General features: G+C 46.2%; 1 non-coding gene across 1 annotated transcript; it reads right to left on the bottom strand.

Annotated features, from left to right (window-relative positions):
* Positions 1 to 2,498: 2,498 nt before the first annotated feature.
* Positions 2,499 to 2,607, bottom strand: LOC136509706 (small nucleolar RNA R71). The gene has a single exon (XR_010772454.1). It is a non-coding gene; the product is annotated as a small nucleolar RNA R71 (small nucleolar RNA).
* Positions 2,608 to 15,110: the final 12,503 nt, after the last annotated feature.

Genomic DNA, 15,110 nt, shown 5'->3' with positions numbered 1-15,110 from the left:
AACGATGACGAGCGCTAGAGCTAGCTCTCCCTCTGCTATGATGATGAAGTCTAGGTCCCCAAAGCGCATGTGTGTGCCCGAGACCCAGCTGATGCCATGACTAGCCATCTAAGGCCTGGTGTTGATGTCGATATGCGTAAAAGGACCCTACTTGGCGTGCCAACTATTGGCGTTTCAAACAGTCGACTAGTAAATTTATAATATTGCGCGTCTGACCCGGATGGTGTGCTAGGAGGACACAAGGATTGTACTAGTTCGGGCTAAATGTCCCTACGTCCAGTTTCGGGCTACTCGTGTTACCAGCACGGAGTTTGTAGTAGGGGTCACAAACTGGCGAGAGAGGGAGGAGCTCCCAAGTCTCCATGGTTCGATTGCTCGATGCTTCTACTGCTCGATCTATCAGTCGATTGATTGCTCTCTCTGAACGGTGCCCTACCTTCCCTTTTATAGACCAAGGGGAGAGAATAGGATACCAGAGACAGAGAGAAGCGAAGAGGGAAAAAAGAAAGAGAAATAAGGCTCCTAGGGGTGTGCCATCCTCCTCTTCATGTGGGTCCCACTGACCCTATAGATCGTGGTGGCAGCGGTGTCGCATTAGGGTCCTGTTGGCTACTACAGCATACGTGCGGGCGTCATGCGCCGTTCTTGTCTTCCATCCCATCCGAGTGGATGGAATGGTCAAAGGGTCCCCTGACAGAGGCCATACAGGGGGCTAGCAGTACAGTGCTAGTCAATGGACGTCAGTCAACTAGCGTTGGATGGTGGTCAGGCATGGAGTTGGCAGCATAGTGCTTATCTATTGACGTGATGGGCGACATGAGTCTCCCAGCATGGCCTGATGCAATCATCAGTCACATCAGGACGCACCTGAGACGTGCTCCTGGGCGTGCGCCTCCACACCATAGTGGTTGAAGTGGTTTGGGTCCCACCCTAGGGCCACTACTTTTGTCTGGTAGCAAATCCGACCCCTAGGGAATGGGTGAGGCGGAAATCTTGCCCTAGGGGTCGGGCAAGATGGAATCCGACCCTTGGCGGTTAGACAAGGTGGAGCCCTCCCCATGGGACTGGACGAGTTGGAGCTCATGGCCCAGGGTTCGAGGAATTGGAGCCCACGCCTTGGGGTCGGACGAGGCGAAAACCTCATTCTCGGAGTCAGAGCCCATGCCTTGGGATCGGACGAGGCAGAAACCTCATCCTCGGAGTTGGACAAGGTGTGGCCTGGCCCCTAGGGGTCAGACGAGGTTGCAGTTGTGTCCTTAACCATCGGATGAGCCGACATGATGCTCATTAATCCTTTGGCTCGGATACCCGGGTATAAATATCCGACACTTGTAATTAAGAATGACTTAGGAATTATTCCTCTAATATTGTACCTAACCATGCTAACGTTGTAGAAAGGAGTGCTCTGAGTGATTTATCATTATTATTACTTATCATTTATACATATCTTATCCTTTGACTTATCCCTGTTGTGAGTAGAGTAATGGCTATGGTTTATTTCTCCTTCAATAGTATAAGTTATCAATACATGTCCATGCTAGACCTTCCTAGTGATAAAAATATAAATAACGATACCTGGAATACTCTCGAGTAAAATGCTACAATGATATATTATCTGTGCACTTGCGGATACTTTTCATTCATAGATTTATATATATTCTCTCTAGTTACATAATTAATAAAGAATTGCTTAGTGTTATTCTAGTAGTAATACTATGTAGTACCAACACATATCTCTGGCATCATCACTAGGGATGACAACCTAGTAAAGTTAGGGGATATAGGTTTATAATAGGTGGCTAAGTACTCAAACAAGTGACACGTTAATAAACACCAACAAGCATTTTTGGCGCCATTGCCGGGGAAGGTAACTAGCAAAGGAAGTATTGATAAACTTATACTTATTGATGGGATTGAGATAACCATTGACCTCTGCTCAAATAGGCTTACCCTTGTTTTGTCTACTTGTGTATCTTATATAGGGTAATGTATGACTGGTTTTGACCTTCCAACAAACTACGTTGAAGATGCATAAACATTAATCAGGAGAACCAGAGCTAAACTCAAGAAAGTCTCAACTTTGAAATCGGAAGATAACCATATAAGGCAAAGCTTAACACCAAAATTTGAAGCCATGGCTAACAAGACTCTCTGTGAATTCTCTGCTCCAACTATGGCCAACATCCGTATCGGACCGACAGTCAATGTTGGAGATAATGGATTCGAGCTTAAGCCAACTCTCATCAATATGGTGCAAGCAAATCAGTTTTGTGGAAAGGCACTTAAAGATGCAAGTGCACATCTCCAACACTTCCAAGAGATCTACAACACCTTCACCATCAAAGGAGTAACCTAGGATGCCATACTACTTTGCCTTTTCCCATTCTCGCTTTTGGGAAAGGCAAAGCAGTGGTTCTACGCCAATAAAGATAGAAATACTACATGGAATAACTGCTCCACTGCCTTTCTAGCAAAGTTCTTTTCTACAGGCAAGACCAACGCTCTACGTGGGAGAATCTCAAGCTTTCAGCAATAACATGATGAATCTGTCCCTGAGGCATGGGAATGCTTTCAAGACTATATATCACAATGTCCTCATGATGGGATGGAGAATTGTCTACTCATGTAGATGTTCTACCATGGGTTGACCAACAGTACCCGTAAGACCATGGATGCTGCTGCTGGAGGTGCATTCCACTTACACTTCTAGCTGCGACCACTCTTGTGGACAAGATGGCCTCCAACCAAGGCTGAAATGAAGAACGTGTTCAGACCCTCAAGTGAGGTGGAGGTATACATCAACTCAAGGAGTTAGACATGCTATCTGCCAAGATGGACCTACTGATGAAGAAGCTCGAAGACCAAGCTAATGAAAAGCAAGAAGTCATGCACATTCATGATTCTCACATGACATGTGAAGTGTGTGGAAGCACTGGGCATTTAGGGAATAGCTGTCCTGAGACCCATGAGAATGTGAATTTTGTCAACAACAACAACTACTATCGTCCTCAACAAAATCAAGGATGGAACCAGCAACAAAGGCCGAACTACCAAGGTAATTATCAAGGTAACCATCAAGACAATAATTTCAATAATTTTAATCAAACACCCTTGAGAGAATTAATTGTTGGTCAGTCCAAACTTATGGAGGGATTATCTAGAAAGGTAGCTTCCAATGATAAAATTCTAGAAAATATAAGTAATAGAATGGATAGCTTTGCTTCTGCCATTAAGAAATAGCATAGCTTTAATAAAATGATAGAATCACAAATAGCCCAACTAGCGGCTGCTGTTCCACCGTCCAACAAAGTAAGATTCTGGAGCAACTGGAAGATCTAGAAACTACAAATCTTGTTGATATTCATAATGCAACTTACTACTATATGAAGCCATCGACAGGAAGGTGGATAGATTACACCTTGCCTAACAAGAAAGGTGATCTAGGGAGACCTGTCATCCCCATCGCCATTGGACCTCACATTTTCCAAGAAGCTATCTATGACTTCGGAGCATGTGTCAACATCATGCCTAAGGTAATTTATGATCAAATTAATGGAGATACTTTGTTGTATACAAATATGCGTTTGCAGCTTCTAGATCAGTCACTCTATTACCCCAAGGGAATTCTTGAAGATGCTATTATTCGAGTGGGGAAATCATATGTTCCTATAGACTTTGTGATTTTGGAAACAGGTGGAGATGTAAAGGGCACCCATTATTTTGGGCTGACCTTTCCTAAGCACCACAAAGGCCATAATCTACTCAGACAGTGCAAAGATCTGCTTCACAATCAAGGATAAAAAGGAGAAGTTTTCTTTCAAGAATCATATCCTGCAATCTCTTGTGGTACCCTCATTGACTTGGTCAGGGGTTGGGTCTGGTGAAATTTTTGGCGAGGCTTTTCTTTTGTAGGGGTATGTTGTTTTGTGAGACATTTGGCTAGTTCGTGGGTTGATGGTGTTGGCTGTTGCTAATGGTTCCTGATTGTCATTTGGGCTAGGCTGTGAGCATTATTTATAGGGTGGTTCGGTGGTGGTAGGGGGTGCCTCAAATGCTTGGCTAAGTGGCTAGTTTGTTGGTGGGGTTTTTAAATACTGGTGATTCATTTTGCACTTTGTTAAATGGTGGCGTCTGAGTGTTGAAGGGACATTGCTTTTATGGTTGTTGGTTTGGTGTGCGCATTGATTATGATTCTTAAATGGGAGGACTTGTGGGACCCTGTTGTTTTTGTGGAGGTGGTGTTTTGTTTGAGCTCTGCTGTTTGCTTGTTGTATTGGGGATTTGGTTGTTTTGCACATCGAGACCCTGATGTCGTTGCGTGCTCTCATTTCTTTGTTTTCTTTGTAGTGGGTGGGGTTTGTTTTTGAGAGCCCCTGGCATATTGGCGAGGGTTTTCAGGGTTTTGACCACAATTCCCATTCTGTACCTTAAGAAAGGGTGTATTTGCTTTCAAAGTCCCTGGCGTCTTTGCGAGGTTGCTTATATTTTTTACCTCCACTCCCATCCTTTGTCTTAAGGACGGTGGGGTCTATGTTGTGAACCCCTAGCATATTTGCGAGGGTGCTTATGTTTTTGACCTCCTCTCCCATCCTTTGTCTTAAGGACGGGTGGCGTTTGCATTGTGAGCCCCCAGCGTATTTGCGAGGGTGCTCATGTTTTTTACCTTCGCTCCCATCCTTTGCCATAAGGATGGGTGGGGTTTGTGCTATGAGCCCCTGGCGTATTTGCGAGGGTGGTTATGTTTTTTACCTCTGCTCCCATCCTTTGTCTTAAGGATGGGTGGGGTTTACATTGGTAGCCCTTAGCATTTTTGTGAGGGTGCTCATGTTTTTGACCTCCGCTCCCATCTTTGGCCTTAAGGATGGGTGGGGTTTGCACTGTGAGCCCCTGGCGTATTTGCGAGGGTGCTCATGTTTTTGACCTTCGCTCCCATCCTTTGCCTTAAGAATGGGTGGGGTTTGTGTTGTGGGTGGCTTGGAGAATGTTTTGTTCCAAGCGAGGCTCTACCCAAGGAACCCTGCTTGGATCAAATCTTTGTCTAGTTGTTGCGGCGATGAGGGTGGGTTAGCCTTGGGCCACCTATTTTGGTGAGTTAGGGGTTTTGGGGAAAAGATGCTATATTATAGGGAAAAGCTACTACCTCGTTAAAAAACCTTGCGCCCCTTTGCAAGGAAAAAGAGTGTAGTGCCAAGTCTTTACATCGTTGAAAGAAAGAAGGCAAATCAAAGGAAAATTACAAGTTGCGAGCGCTTGCTAAGGTGCCGCTAAGGGTAGTATTTGCGGAGGTCATCGAATTCTAGGTGTGCGGAAGTTTGTTGCCCTCATTGTCTTGAAGGGTGAATGATGATGGCCTAGTTGTTTGGGTGGTGAGGTATGGCCTAAGCCATTTTGATTGAAGCTTGCCTACCATTTTGGTGTTTTGCTCTCTATTGAGGACCAAGTCGCCTGAGTTCATTTGATGAGGGTTCACCTTTTTGTTTCTCCATCGAGCGGTCTTGTCTTGGTATATGTGAATGTTGTTGACTGCTTGGCATCTAAGCTCTTCCGCGAGGTCTTTTGTCAGTTGTTCTTCATCTTGAGAGTGTTCCCTATCTTTTGCGAGGGTAACTCTTGGTGATTTGTAGGTTATTTCTTCTAGTAAGACCGATTCTTCGCCAAAGAGGGGTTTGAATGGAGTGAATTTTGTTGCCCTTGATTTGGAGGTATTGTGTGACCAAATGACTGAGGTGAGCTGCTCAGCCAATTTGCCCTTGGGTCTCCATGCAACCTTTTAGAGATGCCTTGGAGGATTATGCCATTTGCCCTTTCGACGAGGCCATTGGATTGAGGGTGTCTTACTGAGGCAAAGCACACCTTCGTTCCTATCTGCATACAGAATTCCTTGAACACCTCACTGTCAAACTGGGTTTCGTTGTCCACTGTGATCTCTGTTGGCACTCCGAAGCAGCATATGATTTGTTGCTAGAAGCATTTTTTGACAGCTTGCGAGGTTATTATGGCGAGTGGCTTGGCTTCTATCCATTTGGTGAAGTACTTGACGACCACCACGTAGTGTAGGTTGCCTAGAGTGGTTGGTAGTGGTCCGACTAGATCCATTGCCCATTGCTAGAGGGGCTAGGTTGGGCAAATTAGGGTTGTCGGGGCTCATGGTCTGTTTGAGTGTGAGGCTAAGAGCTAGCAACCTTCATAGTGTTGGACTAGCAAGGCTGCATCACTTACTATTGTTGGCCAGTAGAACCCTTGTCTAAATGCTTTTCCCACTAGGGCCCTGGGTCCATTGTGAGAACCACAAGAGCCCTCATGGATCTCCTTTAGCAACTATTTACTCTCGTTGATAGTGGTACACTTGAGGAGTGGTGATGTTACATTGGCTTTGTACATCTTGCCGTTGATGATTCTATACCCTCGCGCCCTTTGTTGCATTCTCTTTTCTTCTTCTTTGGTCTCTGGTTCATGGTAACCTTTGAGGTAAGCCACGATTGGTGCTCTCCAATCTTCATTGTGTATTGCATTGATCAACTTGGGTGCTTTGAAGTTTACTTCTACTGAGGGTTGGTTTATGATCTCGTAGAAGACATCTGAGGGTAGGGTGGTGCCCTATGCTGCTGCCTTGGCTAGGTCATCTACCTCGCTATTCTCTAACCTCGAGATTGGTTTGGTTGTGATTCCTAGGAAGAAATCTTTGATTTTACGGACTGTGTGTAGGTACTTCTGTAGCTCTGGTTCCCTGGCTTTGAAGCTTTTTTCGATATGGCCGAAGATGACCTAGGAGTATGTTTTGATGATAGCCCACCTTGCTGAGAGCGCACAAAGCTTTGATAGGGCCAGTATCATTGCTTCATATTCTACGCTGTTGTTTGTGCATTAGAATTCAAGCCTCGCTGCATATCTGAGCTTGATGCCGGATAGTGAGGTTAAGATTGCTGCTATTGTAGCTCCTGCTGATCCCCATGCTTCGTCTTGTGCATAGTCCAGACTAGTTCTATGACCTCTGCTATATTGTGAGTGTTGGGGGTCCAATCGGCCACAAAATCTACGAGGGCTTGTGATTTGATTGTGTTTCTCCCAATGAACTCTATTGTGAAGTCATTGATTTTGGTGGCCCATTTTCCAATTCATCCTATGGCTTCTGGATTTTTGAAGATGTTGTCGAGCGGGAAGTTCGAGGGTACGATGACCTTATGCGCTTGGAAATAGTGCTTCAGTTTTCTGGAGGCCATGACGACTATGTATGCTACCTTCTCCTTTTCTGTATAGAACTTTTTTGGACCATCGAGGGTTTTGGATACATAGTACACTGGTAGCTGTTTCTTTTGGTGCTCTTCTTGCTTTTCTCTTACTAATACTGCGCTAACGGCATGTGGCGAGGCTGCGAGATATAGCAGTAATGGTTCTCCAGACTAGGGGCTGGCAAGGGTTGTCAGGTTATGTAGGTAGGCTTTTAGATCATCGAAGGCCTTTTGTTGAATGGGTCCCCAGTTGAACAGATTTGTGTTCTTTAGTACTTTGAAGAAAGGTAGCCCTCGCATGGTTGACCTTGAAATGAATCTGTTCAGTGCTGCAAGTCTTCCTGTGAGCCTTTGTGCTAGCTTCAGTGAAGTTAGAGGCTCCATATTGAGGATTGCATCAATTTTTTTCTAGATTGGCTTCGATTCCTCTTTCTGAGATGAGGCAACTGAACAGTTTACCCTTACTTACACCAAATATGCACTTTTCGGTGTTTATTTTGAGCCCTGCATTATGGAGGTTGGTGAATGCTCTTTTGAGGTCTTTGATGTGATTTAGTTTGAGCTTTCTCTACACAACAATGTCGTCCACATATGCGGAGATTGCTTTGTCCTCTTTGAACATTTTGGCGGTCATGCGGGCAAAGGTTGACCCTGCATTCTGAAGCCCCTCTGCCATTCTTCTGAAGCAGTATGTTCTGAAGGGTGTGTTGAAACTTGTCTTTTCCTTGTCTTCTTGGTTCATCCAGATCTGTTGATAGCCTGAGAAACAATCAAGAAGTGACAGGAGCTCTTAGATGGCTACTGAGCCTACGAGGGTACTGATTCATGGCAGAGGAAAATCATCTCTTGGGCATGCTTTGTTTAGGCTCATGAAATCGACGCACAATCTCCACTTGTAGTTTTTCTTTTTGACTACCACGATGTTTGATAACCAAGTTGGGTATTTGACTGGCTGGATGACCCCTGCATCGAGTAGGCACTGGACCTCTACCTTGGCTGCTTGCTTTCTTTCTTTAGACATTTTGTGGAGTTTTTGTTTGACCGGGGTGTGGTTTTTGTTCACGTCCAAGATGTGTTCAATAATTGATCTATTGACCCCTCGCAGGTCTTCAGCGGACCAGGTGAAGATGTCGTTGTTGTCACGCAGGAACTGAATGAGATCGCTGTCAATTTTGTTGTCCAGTTTAGTGGAGATGATGACCTACTTGCTTGTGTTAACCTCAAACAGTGTAACTCTCTTGGTTTCTTCTACTGGCTTTGCTCGGGCTTGCTGTTTTGGTTCATCTGACGAGGGTTCCTTCTCTTTTGGCTTTTGTTTGTCGAGGTTGTGCACATTTTTCTATCCTCATGTAGCTGTTCCTTCTGCTATTTTAGCGAGATCTTGATCACCATATACGGCGATGACGCCTTAGGTGGAGGGTAGCTTCATGCAGAGATAACCTGGGTGAAGGACTACACTAAATATGTTTGTGACCCCTCAACCAAATATTGTGTTGTAGTTGTGGAGCATGTCAACCACATCGAAGATTATGTGTTCTATTCTGTTGTTGTACTGATCGCCAAAGGTTACCGGGAGTGTGATTTTGCCTATGGCCTTCACTTGCTTGCCTCCGAACCCATATAACGGGCGTCCTACCAGTTGTAAGAGATTTCTATTGAGCTTCATGTTGTCGAAGGTTGATGCAAATAGAATGTTGGTGGAGTTGCCTGTATCGACTAGGATTCTTGTTACTGCCCAACTAGGTAGGTTTGTCTCGATGACCATCGCGTCAGTGTGAGGGTAATCTTTTAGTTTGAGGTCCAAGCTGTCAAAGATTATTGGGATGTGAGACCATTGCGAATTCTTGTGGGGTCCTTCAGTAGCGAGGTGGTGCACCCACCTCATATGCTCTTTGCGTTGCCTCTTGTTGCCATGGTCCTCATTGGATCCTCCGATGATTGCAGTATCATGCCGAAGGTTGCGATTGGATTGTTTATTGTGGTTTGGTTGGTCTGGTTCGTGGGCTCTATTTTTACTTGTTGTGCTGCGGCTGGGTTGGAGGTGGTGGGGTGGTCGTGATAAGGCTAGATGTTGGGCTTGCATTTGTGGCAGAGTGGGCGGGTGGGTGACTATGTATGGATGGATGTTGGAACAATTGTTGTAGTTGTAAGATGGTTGGGGGTTGTTGTAGGTGCTGTAGTGGTGGTAAGGAGGGTCATAGCTTGTGAAGGTTTGGTATTGTTGGGGGTGTTGTTGCGAGGGTATGCCGTAGTTTATAGGTGTGTAATGGTATGTGCTGGCTATGGGGGTTGGCTATCTTCTTATGTAGTTGACAGCCTTCGGCTATCCTGAGGCTGCAGCTTGCTGGGCCTCTTGGTATTCTTTTCCCTTCATAAAACAAGCGCATTGTTTGGTCATGTGTCCCTTCCCTAGCCCACAAAAGTTTCAATAAACCTTCACCAGGTCTCTTTGGTTGGGTCTATTCTGCACATTGGTTCTGTTGTCATTCTGATTGGCAGCGGGGGTTGATTGAGGTCTTTGATTCTGTTGCTGTCTTTGCTATTGCGGAGGTGTAGATTCAATTGCATTCAAGTTGATTGCCTCAGTGTGAGGGTATTGATTGTGTTGTGGTGGCCTCAGGGGTGGGAGCACCTAAGGTCAGAGGGCGTCAGTTTTTGTGCGATGTACTGTGTCCGATCTGATGTACTTCTCCTTGACTTCGTGCAATTCTGTGATGGTTTTTGGTGGCTTTCTAGCGAGCCTTGAGGAGCATGACCCTAGCCTTACCCCGTTGACTGCTGCGAGTATCACTGTATTGTCTGTTTTATCTGGGGTTCTAGCTCTGAGTTGAATGAACCTCCGCCAGAAATCCCATAGAGGCTCTCACTCGGCTTGAGTGTAGACGAACAGTTCCATTGGGTTGTTTGCTGAGGAGCTAATAGCTTTGAAGTGGTTGCATAGTTTTTCTCGTAGACTGCCCCAAGAGTCTATCGAACGTGGGGGAAGGTTGTTGTACCAGCTTTGGGTGATGTCTTGCGCTATAATGAAAAAGGATTTTGCCATGGTGTATTCGTCCCCCCTGCCGCTGCTACTACCACTTCGTAACTCATTACAAACTGGCAAGGGTCCACTCCCCTATCGTACCTTGGTAAGTTTTGTGGTTTGTATTCAAGTGGCCAGCTTTTGGTTTGCAATATTTGGGTTAACAGGGATTTTGGATCGTAAGACATTGGCGGGTGTTGATTTGTGTGGTGTGGTTGTATGACTGGAGGAAGGTATTCTGGGTATATTTGGTGGAGGCGAGGGGGTGGTGATGGAGGTGGTGGTGGCGGGGGTGGCGGATTAGGATGAAGTGGCGGTGGGTTTGGCTGAAGCGGGAGTGGCAAGTTGTGCTGCTCTGGTAGGTAGTTTGGGTCAGCTTTAATCGTGGCCATGTACTCATCCATTCGAATGAGTTATTCCTAGGCTTCGTCTACCTTTTGCCTAATCACTTGCAGGCATGCTTGCCTCTGGTGAGCTTTGACCCCACTCCTTTTCTCTTGGAGTTCTTCGTGCATCTGGTTTAGGGCCTCGAGGCCCCTCGCCTCCGCGTCCTCGTCATCTTCTTGCAGTGCATAGCCGGCTCCATCCATCCTAGATGGGCTGGGTTGATAGTCGACCTAGGCCCTGGCCGACGGAGTTTCATATGGACTGTGTTGGTCTCCCGCTAGTTGGGTGGTAGGTTGGAGGACCGAGGGTGCACTTCCTCCAGCTATGGAGGTCCCCGTGGCTGTTTTGGACCCTCACGGCGGTTGCGGATCCCGCTGAGTGTTCCTTCTTGTTATCGCCATGGTTTTGGAAAGTGGCAGACTAGGATCCCCATGGACGACTCCAACTATGGGGTCACTCCTGGCCTCTCACCCTCGCTTGAGCATGTGGGGAGAGACCTAGGGTTTCCCAGAGTGATGAGAGTGGGATAAGTTGAGACGAGTAGCGAAGGTAGGGGAGTAATGAAAATGTGGGTTAAATGCCCATTAATTCATCCAAAAAAGATCATCTGTTCTTACATGAGTTACCTAGGTGTTTATAGGTCGCACTCAGGTACATGGTGAAATTACAATAGGGCAATGCCCCAAAAAGGAAAACATAACACCACGATGAAGTCATAATCTTCATCCTCTGGCCACCAACTCCCTGGGCCCACCTCTCTGGCCATTGCATTCCTACTATTGGCCTAGCATTGCACTAGACCTCCGCGAATTCCCAGTGGGGGGTCGCCTAGCATCACCATCGAGGCTCACCTCTCCCTCGCTCCATGGATGCGGTGTTCCTCGAGGTACCTGCTCAAACACGTAGATACAGTTTGTCACTTGGAAAATACCCTCACCGATGAGGGTCAATGCCCATGGTGAGGGAGTTAGTTAAGACAGCGTTGAGTCAAGGATCAAGGAAGGATCTGGGCCAAGGATGGCTCCCCTCAACATTGGCACATGGTTATGAGCCGCGGAGGCTAAGGTTCACAATAACAATGCAAACTAACAATCAACAAGTTTTTCATGAGCAACATGTAGGAAAACAAGGAGGAACCTTTGCTCGGCCGAGCGCTCTAGGCGAAGGTCCAAAGGGTGTGGTGAAGGTGCCTTAGTATGGCCGAGGGCGAAGGCTCTTGCAGTGTAGCCGAAGGTCCGGAGGGAGTAGCGAAGGTGCCTGAGTATGGCCGAGGGAGAAGGCTCTCGCAGCACAGCCAAAGGCCCTAAGGAAGGCGCCCCAAGAGGAGGTCTAGGAAGCCAGAGGAGGTCCAGCATAGGCGGTAGTGCTAGGTAGTAGGCCGCTGATGGGCCCTTGGTGATTGCCCAATAAACAGAGGCGATTAAGGAGGAAGATGTCCAGACTACCTTTAGTAGCTTGTATTAGCATAAGAATATTTTGAGGATCTACCATAGCTGTTGGAGGGCAAAATTGTAAAGAGTTGCAGTAGCAAACATTGCCCTATAAAAGGGGGTATAGATCCTATAAAAGAGGAGGGGTGAATCCATTTATGAAACCCTAATTGCACCCGAGCCCACCTTCTATTTCATACCCTCTAGGCCTTCGCCTAGGGCATTGGCTAGGTGAAGGTGCTCTAGATCCCCACTTGTTGGAAATCCTATTTTCCAACATTGGCGCCCACCGCGTGTTGGCCAAGCAAAACCCACAATGGCAAGAAAAAGATCAGCCTCCACAAGGGCACATGCGAACCACGCACCAAGAGGAAGACCCAGGCGTAGCGCCCGTAGCACCTATGCTACCGCCCTAGAAGACCAAGTCACAGAGGAACTAGCCATCGAATACCAGCCTCCGGCACCTGAAGAGCAGCAAGCCCTAGATTCCACCCTAGAACAAGAGCTTCAGCAGCTACAGGCTTAGTTGTAGAGCTTGCAGCAAGAAAGGGATAGAGTTGCAGTATCCTTTGCTATAAACCAACGGGCAGCACAAACATCAGCGCAGGCAGCAGAGATTAGGCAGTAGCTGTCCATCCTATAGACCGAGATACAAAGTATGCAACCTTTGCAACTCCTTTAAACACATCAAACCAGCTCTGCTCAGCAAGCCAAAGCCAACACAACCTCTAGCCAGGTATAACAGCTCAACCAACCTTTGGCACGCCCTACACTTTGCCACAAGTCCATAGAACCATTGATTCCAAATCGCCACTATCCGAAGGCATCCGAAACTCACCCTGGCCTCCTTCCTACAAACCCATCACCCTACCAAAATTCAATAGAAGATCAAACCCATGCCAATTCATTATGAGCTTCGAGGCAGCAGTAGCCTCCACCAGTGGAAACAAAGCGGTGCTAGCCAAGTCTTTCATTATTGTAGCCGAAGGCGACGCGCTAGCCTGGTATTCCATGTTGAAGCCAAGTTCTGTATATTCATGGGAAGACCTTTGTGACAAGATCCTAGCAAATTTCAAGGGATTCACCAGTGAATCTCTGACTTCTATGGATCTATTTCAATGCAAGCAAAATCAAGGAGAAGCTTTAAAAGACTACATCTAGAAATTTGTGCAAATGAAGGCAAAGGCACCCAATGTCCCAGAAGATGTTGCCATCGAAGTAGCAATCAAGGGCCTCCTTATAGGACCCTTCATAGCTCATCTGGCTAGGAAAAAGCCAAGGACCATTGAAGACCTATACAACGAATTTGAGAAGTATTGCAGATCTGACAATGACCTCCGCAGAAGGCTAGAAGAACAAAATGAGAGCAAGCAATTCCAAGGAAACAACAGGAATGCCTAGTGGGGAAATAGAAGCCAAGGCCAGCCGTAGACATAACAAGGGCAAGCTAGCAAGTCTTTAATATAGAACAGCAAGGAAGCAGCCAGCAAGGGTAGTAGGCACCGAAGACAAATCCAAACAACACGCCTCAAAAACAATTCAAAGGCAAGGGAAATGGCCAAGGCAAGATCTAGAATAGAAACCAAAATCAAAAGCAGCGAAGGCAGTACTGCTTCTTTCATGGAGAGAATAAAAGGCATATAACCAGGGATTGTCCAGATGCCAAGGAGACCCAAGAAAGGATAAAAAATAGAGCAAACCCATAGCCTCCACCACAACAACCTGCAAGAGAGGTAAACCATACCTTTGCTACATGTCCTCAGCAGCAATACTGCCCCATATACCCTAGCCTAAACTCCACCCAAATTCACCCATCCACCCTAGCTGCCACCTACTATCCAAATTTCCTACCTGCATGGTGACCAAATAATCAGCAGCAAGGGCAACCTAGCAACCAATGAGCAGAAGCCAGCCTCACCTACATAAACCCAAGGCCTCCACATATAACATTCATTGAGACCAACTAGCCATCTCAAGTACACAATAGGCAGCTGGAGGCATTGCCTCCGCCTCCTCCAACTCCATAGTTAGCCACACCCAAAAAATGAAACCCACCTAGAAAACCAACTCAACCCCCACACGCTGTTACCCACCATTGGCATGATACTGCCTATAGCCGGAGGCTCTTCAAAGGAGTTCTAAACAAAGAAGTAGAAGAAGGATCATGTCAGGCTTGTCAACAACATAGTAGTCCAAGGCCCAATGCGCTGCATAGATTGGTCGAAGACACCAATCACCTTCTTAGAACAAGGTCTGCAATTGGAAAGCTATCCTCACACCGATGCCATGGTAATCAAGGCTAACATTGAAGGATGGGAAATCAACAGGGTTCTCATAGACTCTGGAAGCTCTATAGATATTATTTTTGTCAATGCCTTCAACCAGATGAATTTAAGTAGGAGTCAATTGCAACTTTTGGATTCACTGCTAATTGGCTTCGGAGGAAAAATGATCGATGCATTGGGAAAAATATCCCTACCTATTTCCTTCGGAAGCTAGGAAAATGTGAGAACAGAGTACGTGACCTTTGATGTAGTAGATCTCTACTACCCTTATAATGCCATCTTCAGCAGAGGATTTGCAAACAAATTCAAAACAACCATCCATATGGGCTATCTGTGTATGAAAATGCCATCCTTACATGGGATCATCATAGTCCACGGCAGTCAAAAGGAGGCAAGAAACATAGAAAGAGCCATCTATAAATCACAGCGCAACATGAACTCTGTCGAAGCAGTCAAGAGCCACTCTCAAGAGCCTCTGGACATGCCGAAGGGAAAGACAGACCTCAAAGATCAAGAAGAAACAAAGTTGGTCCCATTGGGAAATACAGTGCTAGATAGAAAAGTCACCATTGAAGGCAACCTATCAAAAGAAGAAGTAGAACTCATAGAAACCTTAGCCAAGAATAAGGACGTCTTTGCTTGGTTAGCCTTCGATCTAAATGGTGTTAGCAGGGACATTATATAACACTCTCTTGATATCAACCCCAAAATGAAGCCAAGGAAGCAGCAATAAAGGGAAATGTCAGAGGATAGAATC

The sequence above is a fragment of the Miscanthus floridulus genome, chromosome 15, assembly GCF_019320115.1.
Source record: "Miscanthus floridulus cultivar M001 chromosome 15, ASM1932011v1, whole genome shotgun sequence".
NCBI classification, from domain to species: Eukaryota; Viridiplantae; Streptophyta; class Magnoliopsida; order Poales; family Poaceae; genus Miscanthus; species Miscanthus floridulus.
This window is presented reverse-complemented; position numbering and strand designations above follow the sequence as displayed.